Raw genomic sequence first — 6000 nt, forward strand, 5'->3', positions numbered from 1 at the left:
GCTGCTTCCTGTATCACGGCCATAGATACCTGAGTAAAAGAGACTTGGAAACTTTTCTCAACGTTAGTAGTTTTTACTGCACATCTGTCTGGTTCAGATTCACCTAACTATACAAATAAACAGAGACAGTAAAATGATGTTCCTGGGATTCTTGACTTTTCCAAACTCCCAAGTCCTAACTCCAAAGTACAGAACTGGGGGTGGAGCTTCTTCAGGACGTTCCGCACCAAAACCTCTGCTGCAGGGTGCTACCTATTGCCAACCCCGCCAGACGCGAGGGAAGGCTGTCTGGTGCTTTATCAGTCCTGCCAGACACAAAGGTTTTACAATCCTGCAGCAAACAGGCTGTCGGTCTCAGTCCGAGTCGCTGTCCTCATCCCTCTGCCAGTATCTTCTGAAGGATCCGAAGTGAGACTCCCCGTAGTCCTCTTCTCTGGTCCTCTTGGCGGAGGATCCGAGGCCCGACGAGGAGGGTACAGACTCTTCGCCGTCCTCTTCTCTGGTCCTCTTGGCGGAGGATCCGAAGCCTGACGTGGAGGGTGCAGACTCTTCTGACCTCTGGGGGAATGGAGGTGCCGCGTCATCTTCATCTTCCTCCTGCTCTTCTACCACTTCTTCATCCTCTTCATCTTCTTCGTCCGCTTCCTCTTGTTCCGAGAAGGAGCCGTATCCAGAATCTTCGCTCTCCCAGAGCGAAGACTCGTCTTCCTCGTCTTCCTCGTCTTCCTCGTTGTCCCACCAGTGTCCGTTATCGTCCTCTTGCTCGTCGTCCTCTTGCTCGTCGTCCTGTTGGTGTTCACCAGGGAGGAGCTGACGGATGAACACCCCCTGTTGCCAAACACCAAATACCATCTCACCGTTCTCAAATGCAATGTCAAACTCACCTTCATTACCTTCATCATCAAATGCGATCCTGAAGGGGACTCTTGCAGGCTCCATGATGTCATTCACACCAGCTGAGAGGGGAAGGTTCAAATGTAAGCATTCCCCTTAACCTTAAATATTTTTGAATAACATTGAGCAATAATCAAAGTTTAAAATAGAAAAAAAAACGACAGCAAGACATTTATTCTGCACCCAACACTTGTTAGGACATCAGTGTGTGTGAACAAAACGATCGATAGTTTGCAATAATTCAATTTACATTGAGCACGAGGGTCATGAAGCATTGTGAAACATGATGATATTAATCCAACATGACCACAGTCACCTTCTTCGTTTATAGCTCATTTTTCTCTCAGTTTATGAGGTGCATATCACGCGCACATGCAGTCCCATAATTACTTAACAGATCGCTCTCTCGTCCCCGAAAACAAAGTATATCTCAACAACGAGCAAAGTGAATTTCAATGTTAAATGTTCAATAAATCGTTTATTTAATATGATAACGTAAAGGGAGCAGATGTTCGTACAATATGTCACGTTTCCACAGTCAAATCAAAACAACTCAGTCACCTGCAGGTCACGTGCCGCACGTACGTATTAAGAATTCCATTAAAATGCCTCAGGCGCCATTTTGTTTTTGACATTTTAATGGTAAACTTCAATGTTTTGGTACCTTAAACACAAAATAACTGGGTTTTTGAACTTCTATCATAATTGTTTACACACTCTACACATCTCCTGCGATTTTTAAGAAAATCTGTCGATTAAATATTATTTAATTTGTATTATTATTTGAAACTTTTCAATCTTGAGACTTTTAACCTAGAAATTGTTGATTTCTAAACAGAGAACACTTTTAAGAATTTAAAGGGATACATTGACAATAAAAAAAGATGTTTTTACATGTAAAAGTGGTCTTACCTGCACAGCTCTGGTCCAGCTCACAGCCGGGTCGCTTCAGCAGGGCTCTGTCTCTCTCTGGATGTTCAGACCGCTGAAGTCCTTCAGGGTCCAGTCGCTCTCGAGAGTAGAGTTCTGTTCGCCAACAAGTTTCCTTTCTCTCAAAGTCTCTCTCGAAGTTGTCTTGGCAGTTTTGGGCTCACGGGAGGTTTTCAGCTGCTCGTGTCAAAGTCCAAAGTGTAAAGGGAAGATCCAGAACCGCCGAGGCCCTGAAGTAGCCTCGGTCCGGTTTCCATGACAATTACTGACAGGTTGCGTCCGTACGTGCGTGCGTGCGTGCGTGCATTCGATCGCGCAATACAGAAAAAGAGACATATTAATTATTTTTCTCATATTTGTCATATATATATATATCTATATATATATAGATATATATATATATATATACATATATCTATATATATATATATATATATATATATATATATATATACATATATCTATATATATATATATATCTATATATATATATATATATATATATATATATATATATCTATATATATATATATATATATATATTACCTGCCGTATTTAAAGAGTGGCGAGATGGCAAAGAAAATGAATAATACTTCAGCCGAGAAAAGGTAATAAGTTTATGAACTGAATCTGGTTAAACCTCCTAAATGTTGATGTTGGAGGCAAAAAACAAACAAACAGAAATATTGTTCCATGTTTCTTTTTTCCTTTCTGTTAGACATTACATTTCATTTAGCTGAGGCTTTTCTCCAAAGCGACTTACAATAAGTGCATTCAACTGTGAGTATAAACCTAGAACAACAATAATCAGGAAAGTACAATTTTTCAATAAAGTCAAACAATAAAGTGCTGTCAGTAAAGTGACATTTAATTGCTACTAAAGTGCTACTGCTGCGCTATCTTCCTTACTCATAGTGTAGTCAAAAAAGATGTGTTTTTAGTTTGCGACGGAAGATGTAGACACTTTCTGCTGACCTGATGTCAATGGGGAGCTCATTCCACCATTGAGGAGCCGGGACAGCAAACAGTCGTGACTTCGTAGAGTGTAAAGCTCGCAGTGACAGAGCTACAAGCAGATTGGCAGAAGCCGAGTGGAGTGAACGAGCTGAGGTACGGTTTTACCATGTAAAGGAAGGGATGCAAGTAAGGGAAACGGGGATGCAATTTAAAGACTTTTGGGATGCACCCGGCTCGCGGGGGGCAGTAAAGAGCTCATTTGCATAACAAGACCGTTAAACCAAGAAGAAGAAGAAGACCGTTGATCATGACGCTGACCGTGAGCACGCGTTACCACACACGCCCGACGTCTCGGAAACACATTTATATCGTCTAAATGTGTTTTAAAACCAGAACAGCCTTTGGTAAGTTCATATACAAATGCATATATCTGTTATCATGCCAGACGCGGCTTGTGCCAACCAAGGTTTTTGTGTTTAATTTTTTGGTGTTTAATGGCGGCCTGGCCCAGATTTTAGTTCCACCTTCAGGTATGTGCCTCTGGGTCGCTTTTCACCAAACAGGTGACATCAAAATGAAAGCCTGTGCAAATTATGGATTAATGAGTTTGTTTTATCGACAGGACGAATTCATAATATGTATTGCTGCGTGTTCAAAAGGCTCAGTTACATTTCTTCAGGTAGGCTAGCTAACGCTAAATAGAGCCGTTCCCTGCTAGCTAGCCAGCTAGGTAGCAGGGAACGGCTTTAAGCTAGCTAGCTTTACTGTGAGTCAAAGGGACGGATGAATCTTAACCAAGCGTTTATACACATAATTGGAACTGTGTAGGGCCTCTTTAAAATGCAGATACGTTGCCTTAAAACGATTAAAAAGCGCGTTTAATTTGTTTATCGATCCAGGACGCGTAGACCAGGTATTGCAACAAGGGCGGTGCCCCTCCCTCCAGCGATTCAATCTGAAAATGGCGATCACGTGTTTCAGCATGCAGCCCTCTGTTACATACATACAGAAGGCAGACATGGACGGAATGTGCGATATGCATAAATGTGCAAAGTGGAGACATGGTAAATGCACGCCACTGAAGTGAGTCAAACCAGTAACTGTTAAGTGAGATAGTGAGAGGTTGTAATGGAAATGTACTGTGTGCCCTGCTAGTTTTAAAATGTCTGAATAATAGACTGGCTCGTTCCTCAAAAGTGAGAATATTCGGTTTCCGTCTGACATGTCAAAAGAAGAGCAAATACTTCTGTTTATTTCATTAAACAAAATGTATATATAGATTTATACTCTAAATTGTGTCTTTGTACTGTAAAATGCCAGCAAAGCTCAAATATTTAACCACCAGCGTTGTTCATACTCCAGACCAGTAGATGGCAGTATGTCAGTAGCGCACCATCAGTAAAGAAACCTGAGGTTGTTGAAATGTGATAAAGCAGAGTGTGTGTGATTTTCTTCATTCCTCTGAATTTAAAATGTGGAGCAAACTACTTTTACTGCTGCTTGATTAGCTTGGTCTTATCTGATCTCAGCGTTAAGCTCTTACTCTTTAGTTGGAGATAAATAGATACATCTGAGTCTTTGGTTTGCTTTGAATATGGAAATGCAGCATTGCATGATGGGAAATGTAACAACATTTAATATTTAACGTTTTACTTGAAAAATAGTAAAGTCTTTGTAAACCTTGTTACATATTCTTTCCTCCATATTAAATTCCTGGATGTTATCAGACCTCTGATGGTCTGTATTTGTGGGTAATATCTATATATTTTCAGCTCCATCAGTCAACATGGTATGTCTGTGAAAGACTCCCCGGCCTCAGATGTGTACAACTCATACTTACCTGGCAAGGGAGAGACCATGATCAGAAAGGTGGTTCACCCAAAGTGAGGTTTGGCCATTGCACACAGGCTAAATTGACCTTTGCAAATTCCCCAAATGTGGGAATCTTGATTGCATAATTTCTGGTAGTGGGGGACTGCGTTCGCGCTCTCCCCTGATAAAGTGTGGAATAATATTTAATCTGATTTTAATGATGGCGAGATGAAGCTTTCCATCCAATTGGTTCACTCATGGCCCAAAGCTTCATGATGCTTAATTTGTTCTACTGTGCCACCAAGTGGCTTTAACATGTAAAACAGACCGAGTCATCATAACGACACCATGTGTGAAGCTTTCAAATTAATAAATGGACGAATGATGTATATAGAGAGGTAAATCCATTGAGTTTCGCTGTCTCTTATATTTTGAATCGCATGGCAAACCCAAAAACTGTTTTGTGAATCAATCACGTGGTACGGCCCGCTCGCGAGGCTTGCTCAAGGATACATTGACATGGGCTTGCGGCGCCGGGGATTGAACCACCGATCCTCTGAAAGATGATCCCTGCTCACCACTGAGCCACAGTCGCCCTAGCAATGATTTTAATATGAAATAGGATAAGTCTCCCCGTAAGCAAAATAAATTCCTTCATTGTTAGTAATATACCCTTGCACATATATTAGATATTCCTTTATTTTCCCTTCAGTGGGGAAATTTACAGGATTACAGCATTATTTTCTATTAATTCCAGTTAAGTGAATGATCCTTTAATGAATATAAACTCTGTTCCAGCGGTTCCCTTGTTAATAAGACGGACAGTCATGAAGAAGAGAATAATGTTCTTGTGTAGTTCACAGTTAACATAAACTCTGTTGTGTCTCATGGTCACTTTAGGGTTGAGTCCCGCAGTCGGCTTTGTTCTCCACGAGAGACAACCAGAGTTCTTTTAGTAAAAACACATTCTTCTCCATGAAACATTGCTCTCTATCTCTGTTTGTGCTACTGGTGTGTTTAACGTGGCTGTAAATTAGATCATAGTTTGTGTGTCACGTGACCAAGACGACTCTCACATGCTGCTTTATGAATATCTTAATTCTTATAAGTGTCCTTTGTGCCTTTGCGTTGTATTTATTCACCGGTAAAACGTTTAGCAAACTTGTTTTAAGGAAGCTCCTCTTTTTTTTCTTTTTTTTATCCCCACAAACGGCACATTTCTTATTCACCTGCAGAAAACTTTGTCATGATCAGTGTTTGTAAACATTAATGAAAAATACACAGTTGTCTACTGTAAAATTGTTTCTCATCTTTTAAATTCCTATTGGACCCTGGCACCATGGGACTAGGAAGGGTTGATGAACCACATTTGTCTCAAGATAAGATCTTTTTGTGGTGATTCTGTAA

At 40.7% G+C, this 6000-nt stretch overlaps 1 non-coding gene across 1 annotated transcript; it reads left to right on the forward strand.

Annotated features, from left to right (window-relative positions):
- The first annotated feature begins 4613 nt into the window (after positions 1–4613).
- LOC137801236 (U1 spliceosomal RNA) lies at positions 4614–4777 on the forward strand. The gene has a single exon (XR_011079703.1). It is a non-coding gene; the product is annotated as a U1 spliceosomal RNA (small nuclear RNA).
- The last annotated feature ends 1223 nt before the right edge of the window (positions 4778–6000 follow it).

This window comes from Clinocottus analis, unplaced genomic scaffold, assembly GCF_023055335.1.
Source record: "Clinocottus analis isolate CAN_PGR_092001 unplaced genomic scaffold, fCliAna1.0.p SCAF_4, whole genome shotgun sequence".
Classification (NCBI taxonomy): Eukaryota; Metazoa; Chordata; class Actinopteri; order Perciformes; family Cottidae; genus Clinocottus; species Clinocottus analis.